This window comes from Lampetra planeri, chromosome 9, assembly GCF_965212315.1.
Source record: "Lampetra planeri chromosome 9, kcLamPlan1.2.h2, whole genome shotgun sequence".
Lineage (NCBI taxonomy): Eukaryota > Metazoa > Chordata > Hyperoartia > Petromyzontiformes > Petromyzontidae > Lampetra > Lampetra planeri.
The window spans coordinates 5226808-5241770 of record NC_136115.1 but is presented as its reverse complement, the minus strand read 5'-3'; the positions used below and the strand labels follow the sequence as shown (position 1 = coordinate 5241770).

Below are 14963 nucleotides of genomic sequence, written 5' to 3'. Positions count from 1 at the left end.
GAACCCACAACCTCCTGTATACCAGGCGAGGTAGTTAACATCTCGCCACCGAGGCGGCCCTGTATTTAATTGTAACTTTTCCCTAGAAGATGCATCAGGCAAATTTACTTGAGGACAATATTCCTTTTAACCCCCACCCCTCACCCAATTTCTTGACAATGAACCTTCTGTGGCTTATCAATGTGTGTTTTTCTCCAGCCTTGCCCTTTCAAAGTCAACGAAACGCAATCGTGCCCTGTGCAGTAACCATACAACACACAGGCGGTGCCTAAACACTTACGCATCACAAAGCATTGCACATCAGCACCACGAGTAACAACCCATAACGCCACCACCGTGTAACGAAACGTTCATTGCTGGGATGGATGAACTATGCAACTATAAACTATTGTTTTTATATCACGGGACCTCCTTTGCCAGTACCAAAATATGATAGTAGATTTTTCCCTGTCTCTGGTGTGGACCAATCAGTTTCAAGGACAATGCATTTATTATCAGAGTATGTTTTTTGTTTGCATTCTGACCACAGACAGGCATTGTGGTTAATGTGGACATGATTCCTTGTAAAAGGTTTCGGTTTGGCGTTTTAACATCGTAACACCCAACTGAGCTATTCTGTATATAGCTCGTTAATAGACGCGACCTGGCCACAAAAACGATAATTCAACTAAGTTGTGGCTTTATAGCCACGTGGAAATGTATAGCGGCCAACTACAGTACAGTACTCGAGATGAATGTTTCTAAATGTGGAGGGTTAACCCGGAAGAACCTTGAGAAAAATCCACGCGACCACGGGGTGAGAGAGAGACACACACCGCAAACTCCAAATATCCAGCAGGCACCAGGGTTGAGATCGAACCCACGACCTCCTACGTACCAGGCGAGGTAATTAACATGCGATGATGATGAAAAACGCAAACTCAAAATATCCAGCAGGCGTCAGGGTTGGGATCGAACCCACTACCTCCTACGTACCAGGCGAGGTAATTAACATCCCCTAGCCACCGCGATGATGATGAGAAACGCAAACTCACAATATACAACAGGCGTCAGGGTCGAGATCGAACCCACGACCCCCTGTACAAAGGCGAGGTAGTTAACATCTCCTAGCCACCGTGATGATGACGAGAAACGCAAACTCCAAATATACAACAGGCACCAGGGTAGGGATCGAACCCACAACCTCCTGTACACCAGGCGAGGTAGTTAACATCTCCTAGCCACCGTGATGATGAGAGAGAAAATCAAACTCCAAATATACAGCAGCAGGCGTCAGGGTTGGGATCAAACCCACGACCTCCTGTGTACCAGGCGAGGTAGTTAACATCGCCTAGCCACCGCGATGATGAGAAACGCAAACTCCAAATATCCAGCAGACACCAGGGTTGGGATCGAACCCACGACCTCCTGCATACCAGGCGAGGTAGTTAACATCTCCTAGCCACTGCGATGATGACAAAATCAAACTCCAAATATACAGCAGCAGGCGTCAGGGTCGGGATCGAACCCACGACCTCCTGTGTACCAGGCGAGGTAGTTAACATCTCCTAGCCACCGCGACGGATATGAGGGCTTCTTATCACGCCGTGCGGGTGGTAGCGAGGTGATGACCGCCCGGCACTTGACCTTGCCGACCAGTGCGGCTCTGCTGCTAAGACGGAACGAGTTGGGTGGATGGGGGGGGGGGACATAGAAGTACAACACAACTGTTGATTTTTCCCGCACTCGTCTCTGCCGCCAACCCAACCCACCACGTAGCTCATTTGAAGCCACTGGCCGTTAGTCGGAGTCCCAATCGAACGAATTCGCGCTCGAAACCTCCGTAACGCAACACGGCGAGCGAACAAAGCGCCATCAGCCACCACTCACCGTAGCGATTATCCTCGCTTCACGACGACTTCTTCTTCTACCCTATAAATTACTGGGGTGGGAGGGGAGAGAGCCGCCGCTGCTGCTGCTGCTGCCACGCGGAATAGCAGCAGGTTAGTTTGTTTCTTCGAGAGAGAGAGATGTATGTGGTGTGATGGACAGTCGCCGTGGAGCACCTCCACGGCGCTACTTGTACTCGGCTGTTCAGGGAAGTGGCTGCGCGCTGACGTCATCCGCATCGGGCATGACGTCACAGGGGGTTGTTGACTCGCCCGACGGTAATGATTACTGAACTTTTCTTGGTGGTTATTTCGGTGAAGTCACGTGGAAGGGAAATAATGAAATTATAGAAATTATAAAACAATGAAATGCTCACGACGTTTCGATTGCAACACAGGCGATCATCATCAGGTGTGAAAACGACAGCAATAAATTTTGAAAAAAGTGGCGGATTTTTCAATTTTTTTCTAATTTTCTTGCTGTGGTTTTCACACCTGATGATGATTGCTTGTGTTGCAATCGAAACGTCGTGATAATTTTTATTGTTTTATTTTTATTATTTCCCTTCAACGTGACTTTACCGAAAGAACCAAGAATATGAATCCCTGCAGTCACGAAAGCTTTAAATCGAAATTCATTACTAACTACTTACGACTGCTATCGGTATGCCGATAGCATAACAATGAGATGTGGTAGAGCAAATCTGAGATCAGATGTGGAATCAGCACCCTGAAATTAGTCTAAAACAGCTGCAAAAGTCCAGGACAGAAAAAATGTTTTTTTTGTTGACCAGTAGTGTTATTAAACTCGTGCCGATAGCCTCAATAGCATTAGATCCGTCTGTCTAATGGGGCGAAAACACAGCAGTGAACTTGCGACGTTGACATGAGGTTGGTTGACGTTGAGGCGACGTTGACCCAACGTTGCACGTTTACTGGGATAACTCATTCAGAAGTGAGCTGATGTGAAGGCAACTGTCGTTTAAAGTTAAAACAAAATAATCATGAGCGACGTTGTGAAGAATATTACGGAATAAATACATGAGCAGACACTATGCCTCCCTCTCTTATGTGTGTACATCCGCATTACGTAAAGATTGAACAAAAATGCACATCACATCAGCCGTACGACCTTCTGTGAGTATATGGCATAATATAATCAGCATTAATTGTGCAACACAAGCAAACGACTGCAGTTTTGACGTGTATAAAAGTTGCGTTGCTATTATCGATGTATCCCCAGAGAAAACCGACCAATACTTTCCAAAACTTGGATATTTATTATTTGGGTCTTTCGGTAAAGCCACGTAGATATAAATAATAATAAAAATAACAATATCACGACGTTTCAATCGCAACACAAGCAATCGTCATCAGGTGAAAAATATAGCGGGAGAGCTGCTGAGCTGAAATATTGCTATTATATTTATTACTTTTATTAATTGTTCTATCTACGTGGCTTTACCGAAATACCCAAAGAATATGAATTCCTGCAGTCACGAAAGCTTTAAGTCAAGACTTGGATATTAATGAAGAAAAAAAAACTGCGCTAAAAGTATTTGACGTCACATCGCGTGACTTCATCTCGCTGTCCGGTTTTAAACGTTAAGGTCATCACAGTGACTGATACATCCGAGACCAAAACGCATGTCGGATATCGTTGAGGAATCCATGCGTTTGCGTGCTTTTTCTGCATTGCATATTTCAGGAGGTATAACTAGGCAGCGATGGGATGATGTTCGGAAACATCCCAGAGCACACGGAGCAAAAGCCAATCGCTCATACGAGAGGATAACGCTCAATATTGATCCGAACAGATGGGTTTCACGGTCCCACTTGCTGTGCTACCATCTCCCTATTGCCACGAACTTGCATCACCAGCGGGTTTTTTTAGTTAAAAAAAAAATCTCCGTGAATCACCCAACCACCGCTTCCAGAGTGCTGGTTTACAGCAGGCGTGTATCGTCATGCCCATCCAGTCGTAGGATTGTTTACAATCCTACAACATGCACCGTGCAACCCCCAAGTGCATACGCATATTAGTCTACATTATACAGCTGTCCCACGTTGTATACAGAATCATATTTGGGGAAGGAGCAAAACCCTTAGTTGTACCGTACACACTGCTATGCTCATATACCTAAAGCCTCCACCTTCACCAACCCACACTTACCAGCGTGGTGAAGTATGTCCAATAACCCCCCCGTCAACATCAACGGCAGCTGGAGGCGATCATCCAGCAGTAATGTCAGGGTAAACATTTATTCTTCAAATACACGTTGAAACACTATTGACGAATATAATATTAGGTATAAATATACCACACGTGACCAATTCCACCGGTAATTGTAAATACATTAAAATACTATAAATGAGATATAACCCAGTGTGCTTTTAATAAGTACTTTAGCTGTGTTATTTTTTGGGGAAACGGGCAGTTGCTCAGCTAAGGCAACTTAAAATATCCCACGGTGGAATGTTGCTTTCGAATACTTTGATGGGCACGTTGTTTCTCAACAGAAACCTTAACCAGCCACGTGCGTGTGACGCACCGTGTTGTGTTTCAGTGGTGGAAATTCGGTGATTCCATAAGACCCGCGGTCGAACATTAGTGTTAGCGTCATTAAACTTTGTGTAGGGTTTTTTTGTTGTTGTTGTTGTTACAAATGTGTGATAACAAAAAAAATCACGAGTAAAAAAAAACATACCTTCAAAATGTGATCACAAATTGGAGGTAAAACAATGCGTGACCCAAAAAGGTTAATTATTTCAACGATATACTGTAATGTAATGGAAGTGTACAGCCCTTTTGTTAATCCACTGCTGGATGAGGGCTTCCATCAACCCTATGGGGGTCGTGAGGGTTATTTAGACCAGTGCTGGTTAATGAAAAGAGGAAGCGTATACAGGATGTTGAAGCGTAGTGGAACACAGCACAACCAATGTATTTTGCTACTCAGCTACCCTCTGCTGCCCACAATGTAACCCCGTAGCAAATGACTACGACCTGTTATAATAATAATTCCATTTATACAGTATAGCACTTTTCATCAAGAATCGCAAAGCGCTGTACAGGACACAGCAGCAGCAGACACTCAGCATGAAAATAATTATATTATAAATACATTTTAAGTGCAATTTACTATTCTGCAAGGCAGTCGCCAATTTCAAAAACTATCCCAGCTCAATCAATCCTGCTTAGATTTCCCAGACCTAATGAGATTCGGCGTTTTGCTGGTGCTTTGGTCATGAGGATAACGTCATATTAACGCCAGATACAAAAAAGTGTGTAGGAAAAGCGTTTATGTTCTGACAATTCTAAAGTGGAAAATAAAGCATAGCAATTTGACTTTTTTTTTATGTAGTTTCATATCCTCAAAACATAAAAAACAGGACCTATGCCATATTATACGAACTCAAGAGCGCGAGTTATGCTGTGGTGAGTACGTGTTGTTATATTTTATAGGTTTATAGCAAAAAATCAATCGGTAAATATGGTGTACATTTGTTAAGTATTAAAGGACTGCACATCTCCATATGCAGGCTTGTGTAAGCTGAAAATGCTGTTTATATTACAGACTCTGAAACTAAGTTTTTACATAAAGTATTACATATTCGTTCATGTTACCAGGTAAGGCATGCTGAGCTGTATCGCTCTTTTTCAGAAGCCACCTGGCCACAAATGACAGCCCAACAAAGTGGCTTCTCATGTGGAAATGCATAGCAGCCAAATACTATACACGCATGTTTCTAAATGTGAAGGGACATACCGGAGCATGGGGAGAACACGCAAACTCTCAATATTACAGGCGTCGGGGTCGGGATCGAACGCACGATCTCCTGAAAACCAGGCGAGGTATTTAATATCTCGCCACCGTTAGTAGAGCATGAAGGACCTGCGTAGTTTTGTTTTGCCTTTTCTTTTTTTTTGGAACATTGAACGTTTTCCGACTGGATTCCTGCATGCCTGGCTGGCGCGTGGCTAATTTCGCGTGCGTGGTGGTTATACCGCCGCGCACATCTGCGTGGTGACGCCACAGGGTTGAGCTGTGATCGTGCGTGCCGACGTCAAACTCCCTCCACACATGGCGTGGCTCCCCGGGCAAACGTTGTCACATTGTCGTTTAATTTAGAGTACATCGTTAGAAAAAAGTTTTGCTCGCTGGCTAGCTGGCTGGAGGGAGGGAGGGACAGACGGATGGGCACATCCAAAGGGCGTGCGGGCTGCTGGTCTCTTTCAAAAACACTTGGCCAAATTTGTAACGATTTAAGGGCATTTGATTGTATTGATTTGTTTAATTTCTAATGCGGGAAGATGTATATTTGGTTGACGATGATATAGAGTCTCCGTGGTTCACACATACTTATCTACAGGACTGTACAGCATTACACATACAGTATGAGGTTTACATTAAACGGAAGCTCCTGACCTCTAGTTGCCACATGAGGAAATGCAAATCGCTAGCACGTGGCTTTAAAAAATGTATAGATTTAAAATGCCATATTTAAGGGAAATGCAACGAAGACAACACAAATAGTTCAAAAATAAGGCACTCTGGGCCACCCGTGTACGCCCCCAGGTCACTAGCTCCCAGTCATTAACCTCATGCCTGATAGCCAACAATCCCCACGTACTCTTTTGAAAACGTATTTCTTTAGAACTGCTTTTTGTGTCAAATGTGTTTTCCTTCCACTGCACCTTCGATTTGCATGGTTGGCTAAGTACGGTGCGAAAGATGTTCAATATAAACACATGCATTAGTATTCATATGCTTGGTTCATTCGGTAAAGTCACGTAGATAGAAAATAAAATAAAATAAAAATTAAAAATAATAAATTGAAAATAATAAAAGCAAAAAACCCACGACGTTTCGATCGCAACAAAAGCGGTCTTCATCATGCATTATTACAGCACAGGACCATGTCCAACATACAGGACATACATGCAAATCAGACACTGGAATGCAGGCAATGGTTCACCTCATCGGAGATTCAATACATTGTCACGATTCCGCGCCTTGTTTGAATCCAGTATCGATTTTTTTGTATCGCATTTGTTATCTCATCTGTGTGTTGTTTCTGGTTTGCTCTGCCACGTGCAATGTATTTTTTTACTTTATTAGTTTGTTTTGTTTAACCAAGAGGCAAGATAGTCTTATTTGCAATTGACCCGGGTCACCAAAATGGGAAAAAACTACTCCGACTACCAATAAATAGTTATTATGAGTTTATGAAAATTAAAATAAATACCTTCAGAACCAACATGTTTACGAGCTGTGTTGGTGACTGCACGTTGCATACATCACGCCAAACCAGGATTCTTTAAAAAAGTTGTCTGAATGTCAAATGCTCCTCCCAACCAAACTAAAGCAACCTTTATAAGTATCCTCAGAGTATTAGTAGAAGTGTAGCAAGCTCTTCTACATGGCTCGATTGTGGTCGTTCACGCGTTTAATGTTAGGGGCCGTCCATAAATGACGCCACGCGATTTTGGACGATTTTTGACCCCCCCCCTACCCCATCGTCACACGGCGTCACAAACGGCTGACCCCCCCCCCCCCCCCCTGGGTGCGTGACGTCATTTATGGACGGCCCCTTAAGTGCCAAGGCTAAGAAGTGTCTCCGTTACCACTCACCTACAGTATAAAGCCTCACTGAGCCTCAAAACTATTTTTCAAGAGAGTCCTGCATTTAGATGTTTCGCCAATTCTATGAATGAATGTTTGGTGTATAGGAGGAAAGCGTGGTAACCAGGTAAATACGTTGTATGGGAGGACAGTACTGCACAAATAGCTTCAGGAATCCATTGCCATACTGCCATCTACTGGACCACCTCTCAGCCCAAACTTACAACACCTTAAATTCCCAGGTGGTCTTCATTCCAAGTACTTACATATTTAGTATGAAGCCACATGTTAAGGTGTGAGTCCTATTTGGCAGCCTAATGGTGGTCAGTACATCGCTGAACGCATTTATGGAGTTGACAGTCGTATTACTTGACTTCAAGCTTTCGTGACTGCATGACTTCATATTCTTGGGTCTTTCGGTAAAGTCACGTAGATAGTTTCAAAGAAAAGAACAAAAATAACAAAAACTATGACATTTCAATCGCAACACAAGCAATCGTCATCGGGACAAAAAAGAGCAGGAAAGCTGCTGACGTAGGCTGTTTGAAAGGTTTGAAATGGGTGTAGCCCAAGGGTCATAAACGGAGTGGGCTGGGCTAGTGATGTTAAAGTGAGAAATTTGCATGTCAATGTAAGATCGGAGAGCTACCTCCACGACGAGAAGGCGCGGAGGTGGCCATTGTATTGTGAGAGATTAGCATGTCAATGTAAGATCGCATGCGGAGGTGGCCATTGTATTGTGAGAGATTAGCATGTCAATGTAAGATCGCATGCGGAGGTTGCCATTGTATTGTGAGAGATTGGCATGTCAATGTAAGATCGCATGCGGAGGTTGCCATTTTATTGTGAGAGATTAGCATGTCAATGTAAGATCGCATGCGGAGGTGGCCATTGTATTGTGAGAGATTAGCATGTCAATGTAACATCGCATGAGGAGGTGGCCATTGTATTGTGAGAGATTAGCATGTCAATGTAAGATCGCATGCGGAGGTGGCCATTGTATTGTGAGAGATTAGCATGTCAATGTAAGATCGCATGCGGAGGTTGCCATTGTATTGTGAGAGATTAGCATGTCAATGTAACATCGCATGCGGAGGTGGCCATTGTATTGTGAGAGATTAGCATGTCAATGTAACATCGCATGAGGAGGTGGCCATTGTATTGTGAGAGATTTCACCTGCTAATGTGATATCAGAGATTATCATGTCAATGTAAGATCACAGAGCCACCACCACATTGAGGACACGAGCGACGGTAGCTGTGTTAGTGTGAGACATTTAACCTGTTAACGTAAAACCAATGAGTCGAAAATAACAACTCACATCGGGAGGTAGGATGGAAACATCACAGCCAGTTATGACTTAAACTGGTTAATAACGCCCTTCCAATGATTGCTCAGTTTGTACCCATCTTCTCGGTTGAAATTGTGTCTGTGTCTATATATATGGATGGCTTCATGAACAAATCTTTGTTGATAGCCATTGGGCTTGCAAAGTACATTCGTCTTAGAGAAATCAATTTCGTGTGAGCCCACCGCATTAAAGCAATGTTCAGCCACGGCCGAGGTATTGGTCCTACCGTGTTTCAGATCTGCCTTATGTTCACGAACACGGTCCGAGACATGTCGCTTAGTTTCCCCGAAACATGTCGCTTAGGACCAATACCTCGGCCGTGGCTGATCATTGTTTTAATGCGGTGGGCTCACACGGAATCTATATCTTTGAACCTATCTACGTGACTTTACCGAAAGACCCAAGAATATATAGTCGTATTACTGCATACTCTTTGGTTCTTTCGGTAAAGTCACGTAGGTAGAAATAAAATACGCTGTCTTCCCGACAGACCTGTTCTTCACCTGAGGACGGCTGCTTGCGTTGTGGCCGAGACGTCGTGAGAATTATTTTATTATGTTTTATTTTATTATTTTATTATTTCCCTTCTACGTGACTTTCCCGAAAGAACCAAGAAGATGAATCCCTGCAGTCACGAAAGCTTTAAATCGAAAAAAATTAAATAAAACAAATCACGACGTTTCGATCGCAACACAAGTAATCTTCATCAGGTTGAACAACCACAGCAAGAAAATGCTGTAGTAGGCGAGAGAGCTGCCGTGGCAAGAGGTTATATAGGTAAGAAAGGGGGGAGGCAAGGGGGGAGAGAGGGGGGGACTGCGTGAGCGCTTGGGGAAGAGGACGTGAGGCTGGGGGGGGGGGGAAGTGGGCGGGGCTAGAAGTGGGAAGCTGAGTGTGGGACAAGGGGGGGGGAAATACAAATGTACTATTACTGCAGTTTCCTATTCATTTTTTCTGGACTGTACCTAGAGTTCACCATCTGTATGAATGTGACATTATTTAATGTATTTTCAACTATTGCTTCTTTAAAAATAAACATTACACATGTACGTTTTTAAACGCTGAAGATTCTGAAAGTGTTTACGTATTCTAAAAGTTCATCCATTCACATGACAGAAGCACTTCTCCCACACGACAATGACAGACCACAAATGGCTCCAAGAATATCAGAGGCCATTACACAGGAAAGGAGGACCTTGCTGTCACAACTACTGTACAGGGTGGTCCAGATGTCTTGTCACCCCCATTTAATTCTCTAAAACTTAATATAATTGTTAGAGTAAGGTTCATTTATAATCAGAAAGGAATATGCAAAGGGGTCACTTAATTTGGGAGGTCACAAGACATTTGGACCGCCCCTGTACAACCCAGATTTTTGACATGCACGTTCTCATCAGCGTGGGCATTTGAAGGACAACTTTAAATGACATGAAAAAAATGGCACTGCCTGTACATCATGCTGTCAAAAGCTGTAAACAGCATGCTGTAAACAAATGGCACCGCTAATAAAAAAAATGGAAACTTTTATATAATGCAGAATTTCCACTTTCGTGCAAAGATGAATGCTTGATTTATTGGCACGGTTTCTTGTACGATGCATTTTTGTTCATCACTTTAATGCAAAAAAAATACATTATGCCGCGCTACCAACAGAGGGCAATATTAGCTCAGTCTATTTTGTCACGGCGTTACAGTTGGAAATTGGACTTGAATCACTCGATTGAGAGAAGTTCGTTATTGTTTACAGCTTTGCTCGAAAAAAAAAGTTGCAATATTTACTGGTAGGGTTGATGCCTGAACCCATTAACAGAATATGGTAAGCACAAGATTGGTTTGAGCTTGTGAAATATTACCACTGTAAACCAAGCTCCCCTGTATGATACACACAAAACATGGGGGCCAGAGAGTTTTTTAAATTTTCCATTTGTGCATGAAGTATCTGTACCTCTACCACGGCTTGTGCGGATGCGGTTTAGTGTTGCCTTTAACTCTCACGAAAGAACGCAACCAGGGATAGTCATCGTCAAGTCTTTCGAGGGGTGTTTGTTAATTATCGTGAACTCCCCATTCGGCGTTACATGCATCTTCAGGGTTGAAGTTACATTAAGTCCAAAAGTGATTAGCGCGACTTCAAGGCGTGGTTAAGGGACGTTTTTGGGATACTGGTGGGTGGGGAGATTTACGTTTTCCACGATTCGCTGAACTTCACCGAATAATTGATAACGGTGCGTTGGAGAATGTTTAGATTCATCCTCTTGGTTCTTTCGGTAAAGTTACGTAGAATGGAAATAATAAAATAATCCAAATAAAACATAATAAAATAATTCTCACGACGTTTCGGCCACAACGCAAGCAGCCGTCCTCAGGTGGAGAGCAGGTCTGTCGAGAAGACAGTCTGAAATTCAGTCTGAAATTCTGTCTTCTCGACAGACCTGCTCTCCACCTGAGGACGTCTGCTTGCGTTGTGGCCGAAACGTCGTGAGAATTATTTGATAATGTTTTATTTTTATTATTTTATTATTTCCATTCTACGTGACTTTACCGAAAGAACCAAGAAGATGAATTCCTGCAGTCACGAAAGCTTTAAATCGAAATTTAATGCTTAGATTGTGGACAGTTCTGTACTAATATTTCAATGCTATTCACCGCCCATTCCCAGACACTTGGGGAGTGATACTGTAGAGTCCCAGAGCCTAAGATAAGCACAGGTATTAATAGTTTTAGTTTAAAACATAAGTCTTCAAAACCACTCTTGCTAAGCTGTAGCTAGTGTAATATGCAAAAAAACACAATGCAGGCACACAGTCATTTGGACGTTTAAGGCACAACAATTAAGGATAACCAGGTATTATTTGTGGCAAGAGCTGTTCATGGCTGAGTTCTGTGAAATATCTTTTATTTTATACATACAAAGGATGTTCCAAGGTCAATTACGTGCTTCTCTACTCCTAAATATCGATTTAAAGCTTTCGTGACTGCAGGGATTCATATTCTTGGTTCTTTCGGTAAAGTCACGTAGAAGGGAAATAATCAAATGAATAAAATAAAACATAATAAAGTTCTCACGACGTTTCGGCCACAACGCAAGCAGCCGTCCTCAGGTGAATAAACAGAGCTGCTGTCTTTCCGACAGCTCTGTTGAAAATCTTGCATTAGCTAAAAAGTAGCGGCATTATAAAGCATCGATAAATAGATTAATGTTGTTTCTTAAGCTCACAATATATATTGAATCAAGTGTGTAAAACTTAATGTTGTACAAAATATGCATACAATGTTCTAGTCCTACATTTCGGCTAATGGAGCAAACTAATCAGGACGAAGAACAAATAACAAAAATATATAAATGAGATGGTAATACAATTAAAACGAGATATATTCTTGAATCGGACCCTGGCCAGGAATCATAACCAAATAGCTAAGGTATAGTCCTATCTAAGCTCCAGTCCTATCTTACAGCAAACTAATTAGGACCATGAAAAAAAAGAAAAATACAAATTATATGGTAAATTTTTTTTATGTATTCGGGCAATCATAACCAAATAGGTAAGCTATAGTACTATTTAAGCTATAATCCTATCTTCCAGCATTGGATGCAAGGCCGTAGCCATGGAGTCAACATTGGGGGGACTAAATCTCTGAGGGGGTCTGGGGGTCCCCCCCAGAAAAAAAATCTAAATTTGAAAACGAATTTTCTGCCATTTCATGCCTAAAATATAAAAAACAATCACTAACACGTAGGATGGACTTTTTATTTATTTTTTACAATAATGTCTAATTACATTGCTCAGTTTTTTCTTTTTTCCTTTCTTGTTTCATTGTATGTAATGGCAGAGATTAGGGATTAATAAAGTACAACCATAACCACAATCATATAAACAGAAATCTATTTTATAGCAATATATTGGGGGGCTACATTTTGAGCATATTTGAATATTGGGTGGGATGTGTGTCCCCCAATATATATATCATAATTGCGGCCTTAATTGGATGTGGAATTAACTCGAGTCGTATTAACATTAATGGACTCGGTTTGTCGAGAAAAAAACAACTTGGTAGCTGACTCCGCCTCTAAATTTTACACAGCCTATATATCTATGCTACTTGAAGGCCGTGACATTTACTGCGTTTTAAGGCAACATCTAATGGGGTTTTTATTCGAAGAGTGTAAATACCCCTGTGTTGTACATGGCAGAATTTGGAATAACCCAGCTTAATACAAATTCTTCGTGATGAATACCCGCCAACGTAAAGGAAAATGTAATAAGCAAAGAGTTCACATCACTGATATACTTCTGCTAAATAAATACAGGACCCTAAGCAAATTTACAGTCATAAGGAGAGTTTTGAAATGTCCAACCACTGCAGCAATCTATATATGTGTAATCCGTTATTACCAAACACCAACTGGTCAGGAAACCCACAGCATTGGTAATGATTGCACCAGAAGTGGACACAGAAGGGATGTCCTCACATTGTCTTACAAAATACAGATGTCTACTGTGTGTGTCAAAGCAGTCGATGACACGCATTTTCTCAGTTGTGTAGATGCCATGCATGATGTATATGTGCAGCCCTTTGGTCAATCCACTGCTGAGGGCCGTCCCACTCTGTGCAGATCACCACGATAATCAGTGGGCGTTTGTGAAGGCGGGGAGCATAGAAGTACAGTACAGTAATTGATTTTTGCTACACTGCCATTGTACTACCCAACGCAGTACTGTGACATCCTGTGTATGTATGGAGGTCGCCAACCCAAGCACTCTCCACGTTTAAACCCTGAGTAGCCTCCGGGGATCTGACGAGATCCAGGTGCATTCCGGGTGATTTTGGTCACAGGCACGCTCATGATGCAAGCATCGAGTCACGTGTGTACGACTTAATAACAGCATATCCAATTTACACGCAATTATATCAAATTGTTACATTTTGCCTAACGAAACAGAAAAAAATAACAAAACAATACATCGGATATGGGGGCGAGAGTGAATATTTACAAACTTGCAAAATGCCACCTGTAAGCACAAGCATGCTTCCACATTGAACCTAAGAAAACATCACACAATATCGATCACGTGTCGAAATCGTCCAGTTGAATATTGCTGCCCGAAGTCAAGGTGGTTGTCACCTAACCTGTAGGGTTAGGAGTGCAGTTGAGGTGGTCATCATATCTTCGATATGTACTGTTACCAGTACAGCACGATGACTGTTGATTGACCATATCATGGCCAAGTCGGTGCAATTGTATAAGGTTAATCATGTTTAATGATACATTCAAGCCAATAAACCAGATATGCCAACAAGAGAGAACAAACGAGAAGCAATGCAAATCAGATAGTCAAAATGTACCTCTGGATGCGTTACCTATGACTAAATCACCAATAATGCGCCCATTCTTTTTAGATTTCAGAAGGTAAGCAGGCGTGGGCCTGGATATGTATGCATGTTGCACTTCTTTATCACCGTGTGAAGCCAATCGTGCTAATTGGAGGTGCGGAGGAAGGACAACAAACTAAACACGAAAAGCAGTTCTGAATAAATGAGTTTTAAATCTAGATGATTTAAAAGTGCATAGCTCCAGTGGCTTCCTAATATCGGAAGGAAGAGCGTTCCAGACGGCCGCAGAAGCGCATCTGTAAGCGCGCGATGCAGTGACCGTCTTTGCTCGATGGCTTGCCAAGAGCCGCTGGGTCGTGCTTGGATGAGCGACCACCATGCACAAAACAGGTGTGTTTAGGTTGCTGCAGGGGTCACGTAAACAGTACACAAAAATGCATTGTTGTACTCTACTATGCTCCAGCGTGTCTATGCCCCGCCCCCCGTTCACCGACCCACGTGACCAGTTTGGTGCAGTTTGGTCAAATAACTCCCACAACCGGCTCGGCATGGATTGACAAAAGGACTTTACTCATGCACATGTGTATTTTAGCCTTGGCCAATGTATGTGTGTGTATTGAACTTCTTTCGCACCGTACGTAGCCAACCGTGACTACAATACACCAGAGCGGGAAATTTATGGGTTTTATTTTGTAATAGATTAAAGAAACAGTGATTTGGACATGCGAGGAATGAGAAGAGAAAGTGTATGGCTGTAGCAGTGTGTGTGTGTGGGTTGGAAA

The 14963-nt window shown here is 42.5% G+C and overlaps 1 protein-coding gene across 2 annotated transcripts in view; it reads right to left on the bottom strand.

Moving 5' to 3' along the window:
- The window catches only part of LOC144720608 (caspase-3-like), a 70453-nt gene that overhangs the window by 20329 nt on the left and 35161 nt on the right, over nt 1–14963 (bottom strand). The window contains exon 1 of one of the 2 annotated variants that reach the window (XM_078597469.1): nt 1870–2110. The exons of the other annotated variant lie outside the window; for it this stretch is intronic. The gene's annotated coding sequence lies outside the window, so the exon portion shown is untranslated. Of the gene's footprint in view, nt 1–1869; nt 2111–14963 lie in introns of those variants that run through there. 2 annotated transcript variants of the gene reach the window in all.